The sequence below is a fragment of the Lissotriton vulgaris genome, chromosome 4_1 (assembly GCF_964263255.1).
Source record: "Lissotriton vulgaris chromosome 4_1, aLisVul1.2, whole genome shotgun sequence".
Taxonomy (NCBI): domain Eukaryota; kingdom Metazoa; phylum Chordata; class Amphibia; order Caudata; family Salamandridae; genus Lissotriton; species Lissotriton vulgaris.
The window spans coordinates 1,705,001,113-1,705,024,107 of NC_141691.1; the positions used below are offsets into that span (position 1 = coordinate 1,705,001,113).

Sequence of the window (22,995 nt, forward strand, 5' to 3'; positions counted from 1 at the left end):
TGGAAGCTTAGGTAAATTAACATCGACTATGCCTTTATCCCACCCGTCTCAAGGTCACTGTAAATCGGAAATCAAAGGAGTATCTAGACCCAGGTAACGTCCAGAAGGCACGGAAAGGCAATGTAAAGGCAAAGACTCATACTCCAACTAATGAAAGCCCTGAAGCAAACACTGACTCTGTGAGTACATTGGCTAAGAATGACTGACATATCCCCATTCGCAACGTGGGGTTCAGTGACTGGAGACATTCATAGCAAATGAAAAACGATGTATTCAGTCTTCACCTCTACAATGCAAAATGGGACTTGATGACCTCTGAATAAAAGTGTAATCATGTGGAAACTGACCCGCGACGAGACCAACTATGGCATCCCTCAGCGCGCTCTTCGAGGACACTCTCACTTCGTCAGTGACGTGGTCATTTCCTCGGACGGCCAGTTTGCGCTCTCGGGGTCCTGGGATGGCACCTTGAGGTTGTGGGATCTTACTACGCACCACCACCAGCCGCTTCGTGGGCCACAACAAGGATGTTCTGAGTGTTGCCTTCTCCGCTGATAACCGTCAGATTGTGTCTGGCTCCCGGGATAAGACCATTAAGCTGTGGAACACACTTGGAGTAGGCAAGTACACCGTGCAGGAGGAGAGCCACTCTGAATGGGTTTCTTGTGTCCGCTTCTCACCAAACAGCAGTAACCCCATCATTGTGTCCTGTGGTTGGGACAAGATGGTCAAGGTGTGGAACTTGGCTTACTGCAAGCTGAAGACGAACCACATTGGACACACTGGCTTCCTGAACAAGGTCACAGTCTCCCCTGACGGCTCGCTTTGTGCCTCTGGCGGAAAGGACAGACAGGCCATGCTGTGGGATCTGAATGAGGGCAAGCACCTGTACACCCTAGATAGTGGAGACACCATCAATGCTTTGTGCTTCAGCCCCAACCGCTACTGGCTGTGTGCGGCCACTGGCCCCAGCATCAAGATTTGGGATCTGGAGGGGAAGATTATTGTGGACGAACTAAAGCAGGAAGTGATCAGCAACAGTAGCAAAGCTGAACCACCTCAGTGTACCTCACTGGCATGGTCTGCTGATGGGCAGACTTTGTTTGCTGGGTACACGGATAACCTCATCAGAGTGTGGCAGGTCACAATCCCTGATACAAGTTCACAATGATCCATACAGCCACTCACACATTCACTGGCTCTTATGCACAGTTATTGATAAATGTCAACTCTCACATGTACTGTGTTTTACATATGTCCTTACTTTGACATGTAGCACTGAGATATCCATTCACTCACCAATACACTCATGCACACAGTCAACAGCTCATACAGCTGTTTCCACATGCACTTTAGAACCCACACATCTAGTGAATCAACAGCTCACACATCTATGCACAGAGTCATACACCTCCCAGCCACTCACACACACACTCAGTCTCCCATACAAATACTTGGGCAACCAACCAATAACCCATATAGTTACTCATATAGCTCCTGATCAACACATGCAGCAGTTTACAGAACAACAGACATAATGATGCACACATTAAGACAGTTTAGTCACTAACCCATGCACTCAGTGAGACACATTTAATCACTCACTCATACAGTCAGTCATGCACCTACTAAATCCTTCATCCAGACACTTATACATCCACTCATTCTTCAATATGTAAGACACATTTTAACTTTACAGAAACATACAGTCACTGGATGTTGTCATCAGTGATGTCATCAGTGATGTCACTGACCATGTCATGAATGATGTAATATGTGACATCATCAGCAGTGGATTGCGGGTGCGCGATATATAGTTAGTGCAACTAACTATATATGCGAATTTCAATGGTTTTGTGCGAGTAAAATAAGGTTTAGTAAATGCTAATCCCTAACTATATATGGTCTAATACCTATGGTTTTTTCAGTGAATTTTCAAGGTTTTGTAAATGCTAATTCCTAACTATATATGGTCTGTAACCTATGGTTTTTTCTGTGAATTTCAATGGTTTTTTAATAGTAAATATTATTGCGTTACAACATTCAAGACATCTTCAGAAGAGATGGTGTGCACTTCCCCGATGAAGGGAATAGAATATTCATCCTTTATTTAAAAGTGTGCATTGGAACATACTTGTAGGTACCTAAATTAGCGACAGAACCCAATAGCTCTTTTCAGAGCTACCCTACCTCTGATTATTCAAAACGTTTAAAAAAAAAAAAAAAAGAAATTCACCAAAGTACGCTCCCCGGTTCGCTTACCGGTGCGCGTACCGGGCGCCCCCCCCCCCCGCAATTTTTTTTATTTTTTTTTTATTTTTGCATGTATCAGCATCCTAATCCCCCCTCCGAAAACCTAGAGGGTCACAAAGTGTCTCCCATGCCCCCTTCTACCCATTCCGAACATTGTTTATCCTCCATCTTGTGTCTCAATTCTACCGATACTCAAAATGGAGGACTCCCGTAACGCTGCTGGTTCGCGTACCAGGGAGCGCACCGGTAAGCGCTCGATAAAAAAAGGTGGGAAAGTAATTTACAGAAAAACCACTACAGACACTTTCATCAAATATAGAATAGCCCCTACTACATAGCAGTCCCTACCATTTCCCCAAATTTGATGGAAATCCATTGAGAAAATTATGCTGTAAGCCTCACTAAATATCCTGAGGTAAATTACCTAGCAAAAACACTTATAAAGTGTTAGAATTGACAACCAATCACAATGCTACTTTCAATATCTTCTATTATTTCATGACATTTGATTGGTTATGTACCTGAATATATATAAAGAAAGAGAGAGAAACACAGCCATTTTGACTACTACTTCCTGAAGTACATTTCAAGAGCATTTCAACTGAGAACTTAAACTTCTATTTGAAAGGTAAGATGTTATTATAAAAACTGAAGTTTGTTCTGTACTTTAAGTTAATTATGAAAACATTTTCTGATAGTTATATATTATCCCTCTGTAATACTTATAGAATAAGATAGACTTCTCTGTTTTAGTTATGGATGGAGTTAGGCTTGTCTTGTATAATTAAGAATTGACTTAGACTTTATCACATAAATGTTTTTGATATTTCGACTTCCAGCCTGATACCATACACTGGCCAAAGAAAAAATCACTGTTTAAAAAACCAAACTACCTGTCTGTACTTAAACCCAACAGTGCCCTATCTGTACTGATATATTTTTTTTAAATTCATTTTACAGCACAAAAATGGAAGGAGAGAAAAAAAATAACGTGGATATTGTTGCAGAATGCAACCAAGATACAGAAAATGAATCAGATTTCTTTGATGAATCCATGGACATAGAACTTCTGCAATGTGTTGAATCTGTGGATTTCCTAATTGAAAATGAGACAAATTCTGACAAAGAATTATTAGAAGTTCTTTTTAATTTTGAAAACAAATCAGAAAAATTAATTTATATATAATAATTCAAAAATTGTTTGAGACATTATTCATTTTTATATGTATTTGAATTTAAAAGCATTTGTACAGCGCTCGTTTACCCAGCGGTTTCTTGGCGCTAGTGGTGCTCAATGGGCGGCAGCAGCAGGACAGATTAGGTCAGGTAGGCTTGCGTGAAAAGGAAGGTTTTGAGATTCTTCCGAAACAGAGGGTAAGACGGTGAGGTGCGCAGGGTAACCGGGAGGGAGTTCCAAAAAGTTGGAGCCAGGACAGCGAATCTCGCTCCGCCTGCCTTCTGCTTTTTATAGCGAGGGATGGTAAGGAGGGCCAAATGAGCCGAGCGAAGTTCTCTGCCTCGATACTATGGCTTGATGGCAGAGCAGATGAATTCAGGAGCAGTTCCCGATCTAGCCTGGTACGTGAGACAGCCAAGTTTGAACAGGGCGGGCTCTCTCACAGGGAGCCAGTGTAATGTTTTGAGTAATGGAGTGACTCGATGATGTTTAGGTAGGCCATGGATCAGGCGAGCCGCCTGGTTCTGCACCAGTTGTAATCGGTGGATCGCGTATGCAGGAGCCCCATTATAGACTATGTTGCCATAGTCTATACGGGACAGTACCATGGCCAGCCCGATTATTTTTGAAGCTGAGGGAGAAAAAAAAACGTGAAACTTTCCTAATTACTCTAAGGGAAAAGAAGCAGGAGGAAACCACGGAACTGACTTGTGGGTGGACGGTGAGTTGAGGATTAAGATAGATTCCTAGGGTTTTTACTTTGGGCACAGGGAGTGGAGGGACACCAAGGGAAGGGGTCCAAAAGGAAGGGGACCATGGACTGCAACCACCTCCGGTCAAGACCAGCTCGGTCTTGTCCGGGTTGAGTTTGAGGTGGTTGCAGTTCATCCAATCTTGAATGAACGTCATTACTGTCTGGACGTTCAGGGCAGATGAGGGTGAGTGAGACAGGTTGAAGATGAGCTGGAGGTCATCCGCGTAATTAAACACGGTGACCTCCAGTTGCTGTAACATAAAAATGAGGGGAAAAATATAAAGGTTGAATAAAAGGGGGGAAAGTGATGAGCCCTGGGGAACCCCGCACTCTACCTTGTGAGAGGCCGCGGCGAAACCAGTCAAACGGACCGCTTGAGTTCTCCCAGCGAGAAAGGACTCCAGCCAAGAATAGGCTAAGCCTTCTATGCCCGCTGCCCTGACACGGTTGAGAAGGGTGGAATGGTCCACCGTGTCAAAAGCGGCGGATAGGTCTAGGAGAATCAAGGCTTGCGGAAGGTTGATGTCAATGCCTTCATGCAACTTGTCCATGACTGAGATGACTACTTTTTCTGTAGAGTGCAGGGGACGAAAACCAGCTTGACAGGGAGAGAGGCAATGATTTGCCTCAATGTGGGTACTCAAGGTAGAGGTGATATGGGTTTCAAGCACTTTTGCAAGATAAGGGAGGAATGAGATGGGGCGGTAGTTGGAGGGGGAGGAAGAGTCGGCGTCAGGTTTTTTTAAAATTGGGATGACAACCGCCGATTTGTGTGAACTGGGGACAAATCCGTGCGCAAGAGAGTCATTGAGAAGGGTCAGAGGGGGAGTGGGGCAGGCTAAGTAAACTTCCCTGAGGGTGCATGCAGGGGCAAAGTCCAGGGGAGAGCCTGATTTGACCCGATGAAGCAGGGGAAGGAGGGTGTCTGGGAAGTTAGTCAGTTTAACAGAGGGGGGGGAGGGGTTAACAAAAGTAGAAGAGGGCGGAGGAATGTTGTGTTTGATTTTGACAACTTTATCTATAAAAAACTCGTTAAGTGAGTCACAGAGGGACTGGGAAGGGGGAATGGTAGCCGTGGCTCTACTGGATGAGGCAAGTTCATGAACCGTGGAAAAAATTTCCTTCGATTGGGACTCGGCTGTCGTTATCCTGTTGGTGTAGTATTCGGCTTTTGCTTCCAGAATGCATTTTTTGTAATTTTGCAAAGCAGACAGGTAGGTTGCCTTTTGAACGGGGTCATAAGTTCTTCTCCAGACTCGTTCGGCCCTTCTTGCAGCCAGTTTCTTTAGTTTAAGGTCGGGAGTAAACCAACGGTTGGCTGCGTGGGCCCGTTTAACTGACAGCCGCTTTAGGGGGGCGAATTCATCTCCCGCCGCCGTGAGCCAGTTGTTAATGGCGGCCAGCTGAGAGGTGGCTGCAAGGCCAGATAAATCAGGACTAGTTTTGGCCAGGGCTGAGCAGAAGGAAGGCTTGTCTATTTTTCCCCATTTCCGAACCCAGGTGTTTTTGGGAAGGGGAGGTTTGACCAGGGGTGCTAGGGAAAGGGAAAACGTAATAGTGGAGTGGTCTGACCATGAGCATGGGGATATGATGGGGGGTGTGGATGGAATATTCAAAGTCCAGATTTGATCTAGCGCATGGCCATGTGAATGGGTGGAGCTGTGAATGAGCGGCACAAAATTCAAACTGTTCATAAAGCAGGTAAACTCCTTAGATTGGGGGCTTTCGGCAGGATCATTAGGCCAGTAATTGAGATCCCCCAAGACTAACACAGATGAATTATTAATTGCCAGGGTGGCCAGGAGGGTCTGGATATTGGGAAGAAATGAGGGAGTGGATTGGGGGGGGGCGGTAGATTAGGACAAAAGTAAGAGGGGCTTGGTGAGAAGTAGAGTGAGCTACAAGGTAGTCAACATCAGGAATGAGAGGGGAGGGAAGGATTTGAAAATTAAGATCAGTACGAGCAATTAGGGCCACTCCTCCACCCCGCTTGCCATCTGGGCGATCCGCTCGAATGGCGGAATATGTCGATGGTAAAGCGGCAAGCACATTGGGCAGGGAGTCAGTCTTGAACCAGGTCTCGGTTAAAAAAAGGAGATCTGGTTCATTAGAATCGATGTAATCATACAGTTCGTATTGATGACTTACTGCGGACCTAGTGTTTAGGAGAGCAGCCGAGGTGGTAAACAGAGGAGCAGGGGGGGTTGGGAGTGAAGGGTGAGTGGGGGAAGGCATAGAGGATAGTGAGGCTAGGTGTGATACTGCCCCAGGGGGGGAGTGGGGAGGGGAGGTGTAAAGGCCGAGATGTTGTAGATAGGTCGTAGTAGGGGAGTTGATACTGCCGGGAACCCAATAAATATTTACAACAAGGGGTGGTGAGGGACAGAGTCTCTGAATTAAGCAGAAAGCTCTCACCCAGTCAAGAGATCAGGGCTAGATCCAACACCGTTTTTTAGCTCACTGCACCATCCCAGTTTCAGAACCCGGCCGTATGCAAATTAGTCTGTTCCTGTCCCAGTGCATGATGGGAACAGGGCAAACCAAACTACAAAAGCCAATTCTTACACTGGGAAGGAAACAAGCTCCCGGGGACCGGTTTCTGGCATTACAGCCGTCTTCGGCCCGGTTTGCTTGAATCCTGATGGTGCAATGAGCAAGGGTCTCACATCTGAGAATACCCTTCCACGCTTAGGGTGGACAAAAATATTTACAACAAGGGGTGGTGAGGGACAGAGTCTCTGAATTAAGCAGAAAGCTCTCACCCAGTCAAGAGATCAGGGCTAGATCCAACACCGTTTTTTAGCTCACTGCACCATCCCAGTTTCAGAACCCGGCTGTATGCAAATTAGTCTGTTCCTGACCCAATAAAGGCATAACTGGGAGGGGGAATAGGAAATAAAACCAGCAGCCTCTCGTGCCCCTGGCCCCGGCCGGCCGCGGACGGGCGCAGACTGGCTTAACTCAGGCGCAACTCCGGCGCGCCTTCATCGCGCCCGCTGTGCTCGTCCGCTGCGCTGCCTCATACCGCCCGTTTAAATAGGGGCGGAGCGGCGGGGGAGTGGCAGGGCTGTGGTGGAGAATTGAGCCCAAACAAAGATGGCGCCCGCTGCCGCTGGGAGCCCGCAAAACGCGATCAGCCCCAGCCGGCAGCTCACCCCTAAGAGCAGAATCAAGTTATCACCTGCACAATTTTAAAAAAGGTTAGTGACAGTGTTTAAAAACAATGCGCGATGAAATAGCGATGAAATCGCACCTCCGCTCGCAATCAGCGGGGGCGGGAAGCGTAGAACGAGAACAAGCTCTCCAACGTGCTGACCAGTCTGCCCACTGCCACCGGGCCACTGGCAAACACGAGGAAGAGGGGAAACAGGCTCCTAAATAGGGGCGGAGCGGCGGGGGAGTGGCAGGGCTGTGGTGGAGAATTGAGCCCAAACAAAGATGGCGCCCGCTGCCGCTGGGAGCCCGCAAAACGCGATCAGCCCCAGCCGGCAGCTCACCCCTAAGAGCAGAATCAAGTTATCACCTGCACAATTTTGAAAAAGGTTAGTGACAGTGTTTAAAAACAATGCGCGATGAAATAGTGATGAAATCGCGCCTCCGCTCGCAATCAGCGGGGGCTGGAAGCGTAGAATGAGAACAAGCTCTCCAACGCGCTGACCAGTCTGCCCACTGCCACCGGGCCACTGGCAAACACGAGGAAGAGGGGAAACAGGCTCCTAAATAGGGGCGGAGCGGTGGGGGAGTGGCGGGCTGTGGTGGAGAATTGAGCCCAAACAAAGATGGCGCCCGCTGCCGCTGGGAGCCCGCAAAACGCGATCATCCCCAGCCGGCAGCTCACCCCTAAGAGCAGAATCAAGTTATCACCTGCACAATTTTAAAAAAGGTTAGTGACAGTGTTTAAAAACAATGCGCGATGAAATAGCGATGAAATCGCGCCTCCGCTTGCAATCAGCGGGGGCGGGAAGCGTAGAATGAGAACAAGCTCTCCAACGCGCTGACCAGTCTGCCCACTGCCACCGGGCCACTGGCAAACACGAGGAAGAGGGAAAACAGGCTCCTAAATAGGGGCGGAGCGGCGGGGGAGTGGCCGGGCTATGGTGGAGAATTGAGCCCAAACAAAGATGGCGCCCGCTGCCGCTGGGAGCCCGCAAAACGCGATCAGCCCCAGCCGGCAGCTCACCCCTAAGAGCAGAATCAAGTTATCACCTGCACAATTTTAAAAAAGGTTAGTGACAGTGTTTAAAAACAATGCGCGATGAAATAGCGATGAAATCGCGCCTCCACTCGCAATCAGCGGGCGGGAAGCGTAGAATGAGAACAAGCTCTCCAACGCGCTGACCAGTCTGCCCACTGCCACCGGGCCACTGGCAGTGGGCAGACTAGTAGCAAATTGATTATAATGTAAAATTAGACTTTAAATATACTGTGCAACTTTAAGTTTGCTCATAGTTACTTCCTTTCTTCCACTATATCATCTCCAATGTGTATTTTACATCTCTTTATCATCTCCTGCCTCCATGGTGTTTCTGCTTTCCTGACAGACTACGCTATGAATTCCATATACCACAATAACTTATGAAACAACATGCAAGATATCTATAAAAGGAAACAATGTATTTTTATTTTTAGACTCTGCATTGGTACCTACATGTTGGTACTTAAATAAAAAAAAAAAGAACAATCAATAAACATACTTTTTTTATTTTATTTATTTTTAGAGTTTTCTATAGCGCGAACTTGAACCGATTAGGTTATCAGAGCGCTTTACATAGCACCAGTTCAGTTACATGTTATCACAGCACTTTACATAGAATCAGTTACGTTACACATTTCAGGAACTTGAACCGATTAGGTTATCAAAGCGCTTTACATAGCACCAGTTCCATTACATGTTATCAAGGCACTTTACATAGAATCAGTTACGTTACACATTTCAGGAACACATTTCTTTTTGTTCTAGTGAATAGGGTTATCTCTTCACACGGGGGAAGGGATACACCTGGCTATATTCCAACAGTCACACAGGCAATTAGTCGTTAAAGCTATAATTCTAAACACAGAGAGGGGATACACATGGATACAATCTAAAAATCACATAGGATACTAGTCGTTAGAGTTATCTTCTATCTTCACAGGAGGGATGTGACTGGAAACACTCTAAGGGTAACATAGGGGTGGTAGAGAGTACAAAGGTCCGCTGCAAACACTAGTGATAAGAGTCAACTACATACACATAGGAAGGGATATGACTGGTTAAACTCTAAGAGACGCATAGGGGTGGTATATGGTGTAAGGACTTCAGCGAATACCAAAGCTTAGCATTATTGCAATCGGTCTAAGATGCAGTCACAGCATAGAGGAAGGGTGGGTGGGATGCAAGGTATGGAGGGAAGGGCTAGAGTCCAACGAAAACTGTCCGAAAACAGCAGCATTCACAGCATAGAGGAAGGGTGGGTGGGATGCAGGGTATGGAGGGAAGGACTAGTCCAACGAAAAAACTGTCCGAAAACAGCATAGCATCGCCATCTTGGAGAGCCTGCGACCCTCAGAGTCCACCAGCGGCACTATCCTCTGCGTTCGTGTCCCTGGAGCCTGTGTCCGCCGGTCATAGGAAGCGTGTCCCCAAGGGCGCCATCTTGGAGTCAGGCACCGTTGGCGCGAAACAGCGTGGTCAGCAAGGGGGGGGGGGCACATCTCTGCCCTCGGGCCCAGGCCCGTCTGTGGCGGAGAAAGGATGTATGGCCCCCGGAGCAGGTAAGTGGGATGGTTTCAAGGCGGCGCCGTCGTCAGCAGGGGCGCCGCCGTCAATCACCGGCCCTTTACTGGTGTGCCCCTGGAATGACCGCAGAGTCTCGGCGGGTGGCAGCGGGTGGCAGCGGGGATGTCGCTCCAAGTGCATGGGGGACGTTTATGGAAATGTTCTGTCTGTCTGGGACTGCTATGTTTAACATTGCAACCAAACATGACAAAAACCAGTGGGAAAGGCATCTGGCCCTAAGCAAGGAGCATCCTGAAGGCTAAGTTGGTGGCAGCTTGGCTGATAAGAAATCTACATTCTCCTAGCCTGTAACTAGGATGGGAAACTCAAGAGGATTCGGATACAATATTTGAACATTCTTTCATCCTATTTTCCCAATATTACGCTTCCCGGACCGCTTCCCGGTGCGCGTACCGAGCGCTCCCCCCGCAAAAAAAAAAAACGATATAAAAATTATTCTTTTTTAACCCCGCGAGGCCCTTTTAAAGCCCCCTCATCAAACCTAGGGGGTCAGGGAGGATGTACTCTGCCCCCTTATGCTCATTTCCCCCTTTGTTTTTGCCACATCTTGTGTCTCGATCCTACCGAGACACAAGATGGCAGACGCTCCGGACTGTTTCGAATGTTGACAGACACCCGACAGCCAATCAGCTTCGCTTCGCGAAGTTCCGTTACGTGTCAGGTACGTGAACCGGGGCGCTAACCGGAGCGCTGTTACAGATATATCTGTTTTTTAAAACGTTAATTTCTCAAAATCCACTGGAGCACATATATTGAGACATAGCAAAGGCACGTCGGGCAAACCATATCTACAATTCTGCCAAGTTTCGTGTAAATCCATTCAGCCGTTCGAGCTAAAAGTGATTCCAACCGCCCTATGGAAAAATGAATGGGAAAAACGCGTTTTGGGACCCCCTTTTTTCTCGGCCCCCCCAAATTTTCAGGGGCTGCTTAGAAACAAAATGTGCCATTTTCCTGAAAATTTCAGCCAATTCCGTCCACCAACGCCAAAGTTATTCGACATAGAATTTTCAGAAATCCCATAGGAAAAAAATCCTAACTAAATATTCCTACTGGCGACTGCCAGTAGGTAATATCTATATATATATATATATATAAAATATATAATATATATATATATATATATATATATATATATATATATATATATATATATATATATATATATATATATATATATATATATATATATATATATATATATATGCAATTCACAGTCCTGTTCCGCTGCCTCAAATCAGGACCAAGATCCAATCTGCCACACCGGATCCCACAGGTACAAACCACTCCACAGCGCAAAGATGAAATATACTCAAAGTTTATTCACACGATTTCGCCAGCATGACGCGTTTCGGTCACCCCACGGTGACGTATATATACAGTGGGCTGCGACTATACCCATAGGCGTATGACTCACTTACCTCATGCTATTGACTTTTTAGTGTCTCATTCCATATTCAAAGAAGCGCTTCATTTGTAATGCATGGGGACTGTTTTGCATCTAAAACGTATATTGATTGACCATACTATTTGTCACATTCCAAAAACGTATTTCATATGTCTGTTCTATACATGAAGCCATTCTAGTTTTGATCATTTTCCACAGCATTGGTAAGTCAACAGGGCAAGCATTCATGTGATAAAGACCATTTGTGCATCTAATGCACGTAAACTGAATTTGTGCAATAACTACACTACAGATGTTGTAATAGCATAAAAAGCCATTTATTAGGACAGGGCTGCATACAAACTGTTGAACTTTATTAACAATAACATGGTCTCAAACTTCTTACCTTGAACATAATCCTGACAGTTCCATTCACCCCACACTATTCAAAATTCACCCGCTTTTAATTTGCAAATAAGTCCATATCCTTTGCTTAATTCTTCCTTCTTTCACTCACTAACCGTGTACCGTATACCCAGTCACCCACTCTCTTGCCCTACAAATATTCTCCTATAAAGATCCTTCCCTTGTTCCTCACACCCTTTGCACAGCCTTCAGTCACCTGTGCTCCCTTCCTCCCCCGAGAGGGGTGGATTATGCCTGCATGTGACTCACCAACACCCCCACAATACTGCCTACACCATGCAACCTGCCATAAATTGGAAACATGCTGTAATGGACCACCCTAGAAAACTTCCTAAATGTAGGGAGGGTGGCGGACTTCCAAAACTAACTTCCCGCCCAGCGGTGCACAACATCAGGAAAAGGCCGGATACGCCCTTACTGGAAGCCTATAAAGGCAAAACAAAACTGCTCCTTCCCCCCTGACTATCCTATCCCCACCCTGTCCTGCACCATGCACCAGGGAAGACTGGTCTGTAACTTTTACTTTCCCCAGGGGCTGACATTGTGCAATACCCACACTCCATGCTATTGTAATATCGTAAAAGGCCATTTATTAGGACATGGTTCCTTACATAATATTGAACTTTATTAACATTAACAATATCTCAAACCTCTGAACTTAAACATAAACCTGACGGTTCCATTCTCCCTGCACCATTCCCAAATCACCCACTTTCAATTCCCAAGTAAGTTCATATCCTTTGCTTCATTTTTCCTACTTTCACTCACTGACCTCGTTCCATATACCCAGTCACTCTCTCTCTTGCCCTACAATCATCTGTCATTGAAGATCCTTCTCTTGATCATCGCATCCAGCGCACCGCCATCAGTTGCCTCTGCTCCCTCCCCCCCACCTAGGGATGGATTTGACTCATTCCATAACATGCTCACCACATCCAGAAATTCCATCATGTAATATGCATTTCTCATGTGTGAAAGATGCACCCCATCATCCCCAAACAGACCCTGCTCCTCTTCCATAAGCACCACATGCATAATCACCTTGCTGTAATTTGTGAAGAAGAAAACCTCATCACCCTATTTACTCCAGGCCTTATCAATCACAGCATATTTCAAAGCACCCCTCCAACCCTTGCGTGGCAAATACCCAGTCAATACCAAACAGGTTCCTAAAAAAATCCTCTTGAGCGCCGACAAGTCCTTCTGCATATGTTGGAGCAAAGTCAGTCCAGACAAGCAAACCAACTCATTTTCCCCCTGATGAACCAGGAGCATGTCCAGACGAAACCTCTGCAGAACCAATTTTTTCAGCCAAGGTGACAGAGCACCCCAACGCATTCCCCTATACCCCACCAAAGCACCTCTTGATAGCTGCTCCGCAGGCCCAGATTCTGTCCACAAACTTGTTGGTCCGCATACTTCGCTACGCAGTGCATAAGGAATGTCCAACAATCAAGGTGACCATCTTATTCTCCAGATTGCTCATGCACCCTACAGCACAAAAAAGGCAATTAGCTCAGAAACCTTAACACCACCCCCTCGCCCCCCAGAAAAATCTCCCAATTACTTCCAAACATATTGCCTGCAGCACCTCGATCTCCACCTGCCAATCTAATGAATTTGGTCCCAAGGCCACCCCAAATGCGCTACAGCCATTGCCGCCCCAATTCGTAAGGAATGCATACCAAATTTCGTTGGGTACCTGCCCAGTCTGCGCAATGCCATGTGCGACACCACCAATAACTGTAAGGTCATAACCCTACTCCCATCTTCATGACAAAAAGCCCACGATAAACCCAATGCCAGGCAAACATTGAAACTTGCGCCATTCTCTCAGTGTGAAGACCTCGTGACTACCGCCTAGCCCCAACAGCACCCATCAACCCTTGCCTTTCTGATCCGTCTTAGATTGACGCAGCCAGATACCCATCTGCCCTTGCTCCATACAACATCCCGCCCCCTTGCTGAGCGGTAACCAGAAGTTCTGATACCAGGAATGCCCCAAAAAACATTAAAATCATACATAATCAAAAAAACACAACCTCAAAACTATCGTAAAAGCAAAGAGACAAAACAGGCAACAAATCCAGCAACATTTCAAATGTAATAGGATCCCGCAACGCCAGTCCCCCCGTGCCCCTCTCCCTACCCCTCCTTTTCAAAACCTGGCCCAGAATCGCATCTTTGGCAGGGTCAAAACCACAATAGAGCTTGCTAAGGAAATTTATCCCTGCCTCCCTGCACGCAGTTGTCATGGGCGACAGACCTTTGTCAATGCAAGATAAGCCAAAATACAACACTCCCTGCTCCGCTTCATGTTGCTCCAGCCACATAATTTCAGCAGAAAAGCCTGTAAACTCCCCAAATTTGCTCCATGCAAGTTGGTAATTCTTGGCAATACTGAACTAAACTAAACTTAAGCTAAAACAGCACCTACGTCTTCCCTCATACTAGACTTAGGTTAGATACACTGGGGTAGGATTATTTTAGAAGCACCAGTTGAGAATTTTAGCTTGTGTTATTTATGTATGTAATTTTATATATGTCATAGCTACAGACCATGCTATTACAGTATTATTTGATATTACTGTTTACGCTGTACATATTACACTTTGCATTCTGTCTTACGATTGTAGCAGTTCATATCTCTGAGAAATAAGACTGTTCAATAAACCCTTATATTGAAACGCCTGTCTCCCTATTTCTATGCAACTCTGTAGAAACGAAGCATGCACGATTGACTGAGTGAAACTGTAATCTATTTTTTCCACGACTCTGAAGATATTGTTCCGACTCTAAAGGTAACAAAGTTGTCATGTTTATGAGGTTGTCAGAAACTAATCCCTTCTTGTTCATTCAAGAAAGTTTCTAGTGACCTCTGAGTTAGCTGGCACACACACAATCAAGTTTAATGTACTTGACAGAGACATACTGACCTCAGTCCTATTTCAAATCTATAGTGTATATTACTCCAATGCGCAGAGCCTATCAGGGATATAGGAACTACACTACATGGCGCCTAACGGTTTGGTAAGGCACTAATTTAACGCTAGATACTAAAGTAACTCAGTTGTGCTTTTCTCAGAGCCCCTACTCATAAATACTCCAATAGATGTCTGGAGTGGGTAGGGATAATATCCGCCATAGCTGAGTAGGATGAAAATCCTATATATTAGCTTTTTGGTTTATTCAACGTTGAAGGATACAGTGTTCCAAAATATTGTGCACCTTATCTTTGTTCCCTTGAAACATACTCTGCAATTTTCAGTAAACAATGGCCGACGGAGCCAACCACACCGAAAACGGTGGAGCTGAGGCGACAACGCCGTACCAGCTTTTAACTTAACTGGTTTTACTGAAACCAATGAAAATGCTTTTCATTCCTCCAAATTTAAGGAGAGCCATCACTCTAAAACTTATAAAACATGGCCTATCATCAAGAGGAGGTAGAACAGTTGTTGTGATAAAGGCATATGAATATCACCAAACAGAGGTATTATATTCATGGATAGTATTCCCTGAATCCAATCCACTAACACATTTGTTTCACTTCTACAAAGAGGATGATCCACCTATGGAATATATTCCTTTCGAGGATATTAAAATTCCACTCACATACCAGGAGCCTGTGCTATGGTTTAAAGGCACCCTAAAACATTTAAATCACATTACCAGGCTCATCCAATAGGTAGACCAGGAGCAACATGGTCGGCCTTAGCAGGGTACACACCTGACGCTGACATTGAAGCAATGTCGGATGATGAATTACTTAGTAATATACAAAGATTAATAAAATTATTCAGATAAACCACAACTATCTGAACGTCCTGAAAAGGTCTTTATTAAAAACACATCTACATCCTCTAAAAAGAAGTCGTAAATTAGCAAACATTCTTCCAAAGAGAAGCGTTCTCATTCCTAAGGTAGGATTCCTCAAAAAGAGCCCTCTAAAAGGATTTATAACCTCAGGAATAGGGATAATTTGAGAAAACCTGACAGGTTTCAAGATACTAATACACGTTTCTCTAGTACCTTTCAGATATCGTCACAGACATCCAAATGAAGAGGACGGTCAGACAAAGAAGAACGCGTGAAGTCCAACGACAATCAACACGTTCAGAAAAGCAAACCAAAACCTCAATTCACCAAGAAAAAGGTAGCAGGTCTCAAAATCAGACATGCCGAGGATCTTGAGGATACAACTCATAAGGGAGAATGGGCTCAGTCAATGCTGGACAGCGCAGCAGAAGTAACAATAGCTCGCCAGAACCAGAGGGGACTACTGGAGACAGTGGATTTGAATGAAGACATTGAAGTTGAAACTGCAGACACCAGGGTTAATTCTCAACATAGGTTATATGAAATAACACTCCGGATGTAGGGAAACATACCAATAAAAGTGAAAGCACTCTTTTGGGAGAGTCTTTCAAAAGGCTATGATATACTTCTAGCAGAACAGGACTGGCAACCAAAATTTATCAGGGAGTGCCCACATGGCGAAGACATCACTATGCCAGCCTTCTCTAACCATATACAATTAAAATACACTTATGCAAGGAAATGGGTAGTTGCCCAAGCCCCAGCATTATACAAAAATCATGTAGGATGGGATGAGGATTCTCCTCACCATAAAATCCAGTTAAAAAATCAACCGACTGCACAAAGGCAGTACCGAGTTAAGCAAGAAGCTAAAAAACAGGTCTGGGAGATCCTAGATCAACTTGAATACCAAGGGGTGATTGAAACATGCACCTCATCAATGAACAATCCTTTGTTTCCTGTTTCCAAACCAGACAATACATATCGTCTAATATTGGATTACAGACACTTAAACTCTTTTTTTGCAAACATTTGCAGTGCAAAATGCACACAGTACAGCATTAATGAATAACATTGTGCGTAAAAAATATAAAACCACATTAGGCATATCAAATGGTTTCTTTTGTCAAAACATTGCACCGGAAGTAGGTATTTGACCGCTTTCTCAAAAATGGGGACACAGCGTCACTTCTGTCATCTCCCTCAAGGATTCAAGAATAGTCCTGGGTTATTCTCAGCTAGAGAAACAGAATTACTACAAACTGACGAGGCATTGTCATATGTCGATGATATGTATGTGACAGATGATGACCTGGATAGGCACTTGAACAGGGTGAACACCATTATACTGGGCTTCGCCTCTGAAGGGTATACATTCAACTTTAAAAAATCGAGAATTGGCCATCTCAACGTCCTTTTTCTAGCATATGAATTATCAAGTGAAGGCAAAAGCCTGGCAGCCAACTTTTTAGAAAAGTGTGCCCTGCTCCAACAACCCAAAAACGCTGAAAAACGTACAGTCGAACTTCGGAAGAACTTACATTCTAAACTACACAGAAAGGGTTAAACCTCTCTACGAATTAATCAAACCTGATTTTAAAACAGTAAATTGGATACAAAAACACACAGAAATTTTGCGTTCACTTCAAATAGACATGTTAGCAACAAAATATTTACAAACACGTGTAAATGTACGCAAATTAGTGATCCGAATCATTCCGGGTCAATGCGGATTCACCTACTTAACTATTAACGAAGGTAAAAAAGTACCAATTGCATACAAATCACACTTGCATACACAAGCAGAAATGAAATTCACTTCTACAGAAAAAATTCTGACAGCGGTTCAAACCGCTGTAGCAAAAGAAAGAGCCCTAGCACAGGGAAAAAGCATAATGGTCGTGACTCCTGTACCTGCCTTAGAGGCAGTGACAAAAGCGAGCATACCGAATGCTAAAGCTTTACATCCGAGATGGATACAATGGGTTAATTCTCTTGCTGCAACTGATGTTGAATACGTTTTTGATCCTTATTTGAAAACACAAGCCTTCCTGCAATACGAACAAGAATGTCCTCTGCCTACTGAAATTCTACCTCTAGAAGAGTATGAAGGTATAATTTATACAGACGGATCTCCACAACCTGCTAAGGGGGGAAACAAGCTTATAGTGCAGCATGCACGATCGTTAAAGGTCATATGCGCAATGGCAAATTCAGACCTATGGTCACAAAAACGCAATCTCTAGGAGATTGTACAGCTCAGCGAGCTGAACTACAAGCATTCATCATGGCACTTGAAAATACAGATCATGAATTTGCAACACTCATAATGTGCGATTCCTTCTACTGTGTACAATCTTACAGTGAATATTTACAGAATTGGCCTCAAAACGGTTTCAAAGATGCAAAAGGTGGCACAATTAAGCATAAAACGCTTTGGGAACAAGTAGTTCAATTGCGAAACGGACTACAAAACACTCACGTGAGTCATCAATGTGATGGCATTCACATTGAAGGGAATTCATTGGCTGATGAAGCCGCGAAGGGGGCTGTGAAAACGGCTTCCGTAGCTGCATTCACTTTTCAAAAACAAAAATAGACAGTAAAATAATACTGGCTGTCAATGCTATAAGCAAAGGCAGCAGTGCAGTGTTACCTAAAGAGTTTCCACTGAAATACTCATATATAACTCATACAAACAATGTTCCGTTTGCTCGAATCCCTGGAGTGGGTGATAGGGTAATTTCAAACATTGAACATAGATTAGGACTAAACCTAGCAGCACATGAAGGGCTGTCTCTGCTCATGCAGGTGTTTCCGCCACAGTATCGGTATTAAAACACAGGTACTGGTGGCCAGGCATTAGGAAACAGTGCCGGAACTATAGTTTGGACTGCAAAATATGTCTCTACTGTGAAACGTCCTGCGCAGATGCCCCTGTTAATCTCAGATAAACCATTAGCGTGTGTTTACTGGACCACTGCGGTCCCTTACAAAGGGATGGTAACTATAAATATATCATGGTCGCAGTGAATTCGTGTTCTAGATTCCTTTTCATGTGGCCTCAACTTTCGGCTGACGTTCGAACTGTTATAAAAGATTTGCGAGTATTTATCGGCACGTATGCAATGGGCACGCTACATTCTGACCAGGGTCCGGTGTTTTTCTCTCGGGCTTATAAAGATGCCCTGGCCAGTTTGGGCGTCGCATTGCGGTACCCTTCTCTGTTCCATCCTGAGGAAATTTGGTTGTGGAAAGAAGAAACTGGGACATAAAGCAGTCTATAACAGCTAGGGTATTAGGTTCGGGTGACGGGTGGGTCAAACATTTAATTGGGGTCCAACGTAGTCTTAACAACTCACCAAGAAGTTCTCAAGGGGGTGTCACTCCATATGAGGTCCTATTTGGGACAAGAATGTTGATTCCGGACCTTGTTTGTCACACATCAGTGGTGGAAATTAAGAAATTTGATATCGAAGATCGTTTGGCTGTTTTACAGGACTTAAATGAACTGAGAACGAAACAAAGCAACATGTTCCTGAAGCCAACCACCACTGGGGAAAAACCACCCGTCCCAGTAATGGCCTGTCTGGATCCCAAGCTTGGTGATCTAGTCAGAGAAAAGATCACGGACAAGAAGAAATTTGGGTCTTCTTACAAACAACCAGTGCCTGTTCTAGCAATCCACGGATCAAGAACAGTGCTACTACCGACTTGCTGGTAAAAAGGAGAAACAATTTGTGTCTATCGACCTGATCAAACCACCCTATGTGGCCGGTACTAAGCAGTAGGCCAAGTGGAATCCAACAATGTAGCAGACGCACTCCTCTAGCTACAATCCAAGAGGTTCAAACTAAGAGACTCATTACCATTGAGGAATCTGCAGTAAGAGAAGAAGGACTAAGCAACAAAGCTATTGAACTTGTTCCTCTTGAAACCCAAATAACAGGTCATCCTGATACACCTGTCTACACAAACGTAACAAGTGACCCAGTGTTTCCAGCGATTTCAACAAATCTGGATGCAATTCCAACCATTGACACAGCTGCCTCTGGCTATTTCATTAACTTTGATACGTTTTCTAAGGATCCCAGCGAACCTGAGACGAGGCCAGCAAAAAGAACTTTCAAAGAACAAGCAACTGACTTTTTTTATCACCTGGAAAAACTTTATCTGGTTTCACCATGGAATGAACTGTGGATTGTGTTGGGAATATTTTTTTTTCTACTTTGGTTAGCTCTAGTGATAACTCTGGGTATGCTGATAAATGGAAGATATGTCAAAATGGACACAGCAAGTAAGAAAGTCAACTTACTCCTCAAGCCACACTAATCATCTCATCGTGAACAGGGAGAGTTGTCAGCAGTGAACATCACAGCAGTTCGTATACTTGATGGTATAGCTTGGGACAAAACAGAATATGACATTTTTGGCCCGTCGGAGCTGTTGAAGATTCCACATATATTCAAGATTTCATTAAGTGACTTTATTACCCCTAGTACCTTTTCCTTTTTGGGACTTCGAGACTGTTAATAATAAGATGTCTGATCTAGAGATGTCTGCAGTATTCACAAATCATGAATATTTAGAGGGTTCATCAGACTATGAACACATGTACTGTTATAACCATTATGGTCATCATTTCTTGCACAAATCTACAATGCTTAGAAATGTGTATATGTATAACTAACAGACACATTGTCCTACGTCTCCAAAGGGTAGTTCAAAAACGTTTGCAAATAAGTTTCCATATTTTTCAGGGTTCAATGTATCAAATGCAGAAACATTTTACTTTAGAAATGTAAACAGAACAGGAATGAAACGTATGTTAACAAACACAAAACAGATTTATTCTGCAGCCTTTTTTTGCCCAACTGTATAGACAGGGTTTCAACTTTTGGAAAGACAACATTGAGACAAAAACTGCCTGGGGTTGAAAAGATTGGCAAGTGCAGGGGGGAGAAGCTTTGTTTAGAGCCTGTATCACCCCTTAGCAAATTATGTATTTGAATGACACTGTCCAATGAACGTCTTGGCTTGGGTTAGCCAAGATCAAGGACATGAACACACTGACCATACTAATACCTGCGAGTAATAGCTCTACACGGAGGGAGGTCGACATGCATAATATTTTGCATCACAACAGATCAGATCCAGATTGGAACAAATGGTTGCTCTGGCCCATAGACACAAACAACAGTCAAGATCGATTCCTGAACAAAACTCGAGGTTTCAAAGTCAATAGGCCGGACCCAAGATATGTTCAAAGACAGCATGCTGGGGTAATAAAAACATACAGTGTAGGGAAACTATGCCTTGATTGGCTACGGAAATCTATACTTGAGGATGTAAAATAACACTTATCTTTACTTAAAGATGGCGCTGACCTTAGGGAATACTTGTTAGGACCAAGAAAAACACGTCAAAAACGTTTCATATATGCCGGTATATATGCTGCATATAACAAAGTATGGAAGATTGCGCAAGCAGAGACTGCAGAATGAATACGATAAATTGAACGTATTAATTTAGAGAAATGTCACTCTGTAGTTGACAATGGGTTAACGACTCTGTCGTCCAGGATGTATTCATTGGACAGCATTGTGTCTTCTGCCATAGACATCATGGAACAAGACTTGGTCATGTTGCAACATGGTCAGTCTCAGTTACGTTCTATCATGCGATTAGGCTGGACACTCCAAAACTTGCGTTCAGGCTATGTTCCTTGGCATTTAATCCATACTACGTCACTGTTTACAGAATATAATCTCACTGATAAACAGATCAAACTGGCACAAAGAGGAGCAGACTATATGGTGCTGATCATTGAAAAACTGGAAAGATTACCATTCACAGTGGCAGAAAAACTAGCTACTGATTGGATAATACATAGAACACTCACTCTGATGGTTACAATGTTTAATTTTCAGTATTGCCTAAAACACAGACCAGCAGGCAAATATGAAAGGCTGGGTAAAAAATACTTCAAGACATCCTGGGATTTACCATACACACACAGATGTTGGAGTGGGGGACGTGAAGTGTTTCTTAGCAGTTCAAACTGTGAAAACGCACTAAGCGGTTCTCTCCTTTGTCAGGGTATTAATTTAAATGAGGCCTGCGATGGTTCCTCTAACAACTTATAATGTCACCTGCAAGGTTCACCAGCTGCAGTGATTGATCCAATTTTCGGACAACTGTCAAATGGAAGTTACCTCATGTTGAACGATCACAGCTGCTGTGGCATGTTGCCAGGTATTCCATATCTAGTAACTGTGTCATGCAGGGTCAATTGCTTTATGCAAGTATTGTTTTCACAAACCAAGACAGCCAGGGAGTCGCCTTTATGGCCTTCACTGAACATCTCTTCTATACAAATTGATACTCTAAGCAAAATGAAAGCCATTCTCTTTCAAAAAAACTGTGCCACTGACCTCAGCCAAAGAAACCTATGATCTACAAGTCGCAAGGACTTCTGAAGAGATACATGCCCTTTTGAATACAAACAGCCCTATACATTTTTCAGAAAACTTCAGTCGTATCTTACACATGTCTGATACGAGCGATATTGTACATGTATTTAAGATTGTGTTTTCCGGACTGTTAGCACCTTTTCGAGCAGTCCTCGGAATCATTCCAAACTTCGTGCACTCTGTGTTTGGTGGACTGCCCCTCCTTTTGGGATTAGTTGCAGGGATACTATTTTTGCTCCTGCTACTGCAATATGGCAAGCCAAATCACCGGCGACACCCAATTTACCATGGAGAGAGCTCTGCAGGAGATAAAGTGTTGCGAGCGCATCGTCCAAATTGTGGGGCTACCTCGTCTACGAGAATGAAATACCACATGGTTTCTGTCATTCAGACCAATTTGGCAAGATTGCATCTTACCTGTTCTATGCTGCCTGCTTTGCGTGAAGAATGCGTGCTAGGCATTTGCCTAACACTCCCATCAGTCATGCCAATGGATGTTGATACTTTGCTGGACTCCGTAATGGCCCATGCCCTGTGTTGCCTGCAACGGCTTCAAATTCTGATGACGGCATTCATTGAGATCTCACAAACGCAAATTGCAACTGCTGAGGTACGAGAGGAATCAACAGACGCACAGGTAACATCCGATTCGAACATTGCTGATGCGACCAAAGCTGAAGGTGATAGTTCACATAAATGTGTGGTTAAACTTCTAAATGAGGTATTCCAACTTTCACCTACAACGGTAGACAACTTTTTGTCGACAGAAATAAGAGATTTCATGTTTTCGCCAAGCCCGAACACTGACTTTTGATTTTGGCACACAGTGTACTGAGAGACTCTGAATTTGACCTTCATTTTTCAAAATGAGGTACTAACTTTGGAACCTTTTTCCTATGATTCATTTTTTTTCCAAATTTGTATTTT

At 44.2% G+C, this 22,995-nt stretch overlaps 1 pseudogene; it reads left to right on the forward strand.

Annotated features, from left to right (window-relative positions):
- The first annotated feature begins 312 nt into the window (after window positions 1-312).
- On the forward strand, window positions 313-1,171 carry LOC147724430 (small ribosomal subunit protein RACK1 pseudogene; annotated as a pseudogene).
- The last annotated feature ends 21,824 nt before the right edge of the window (window positions 1,172-22,995 follow it).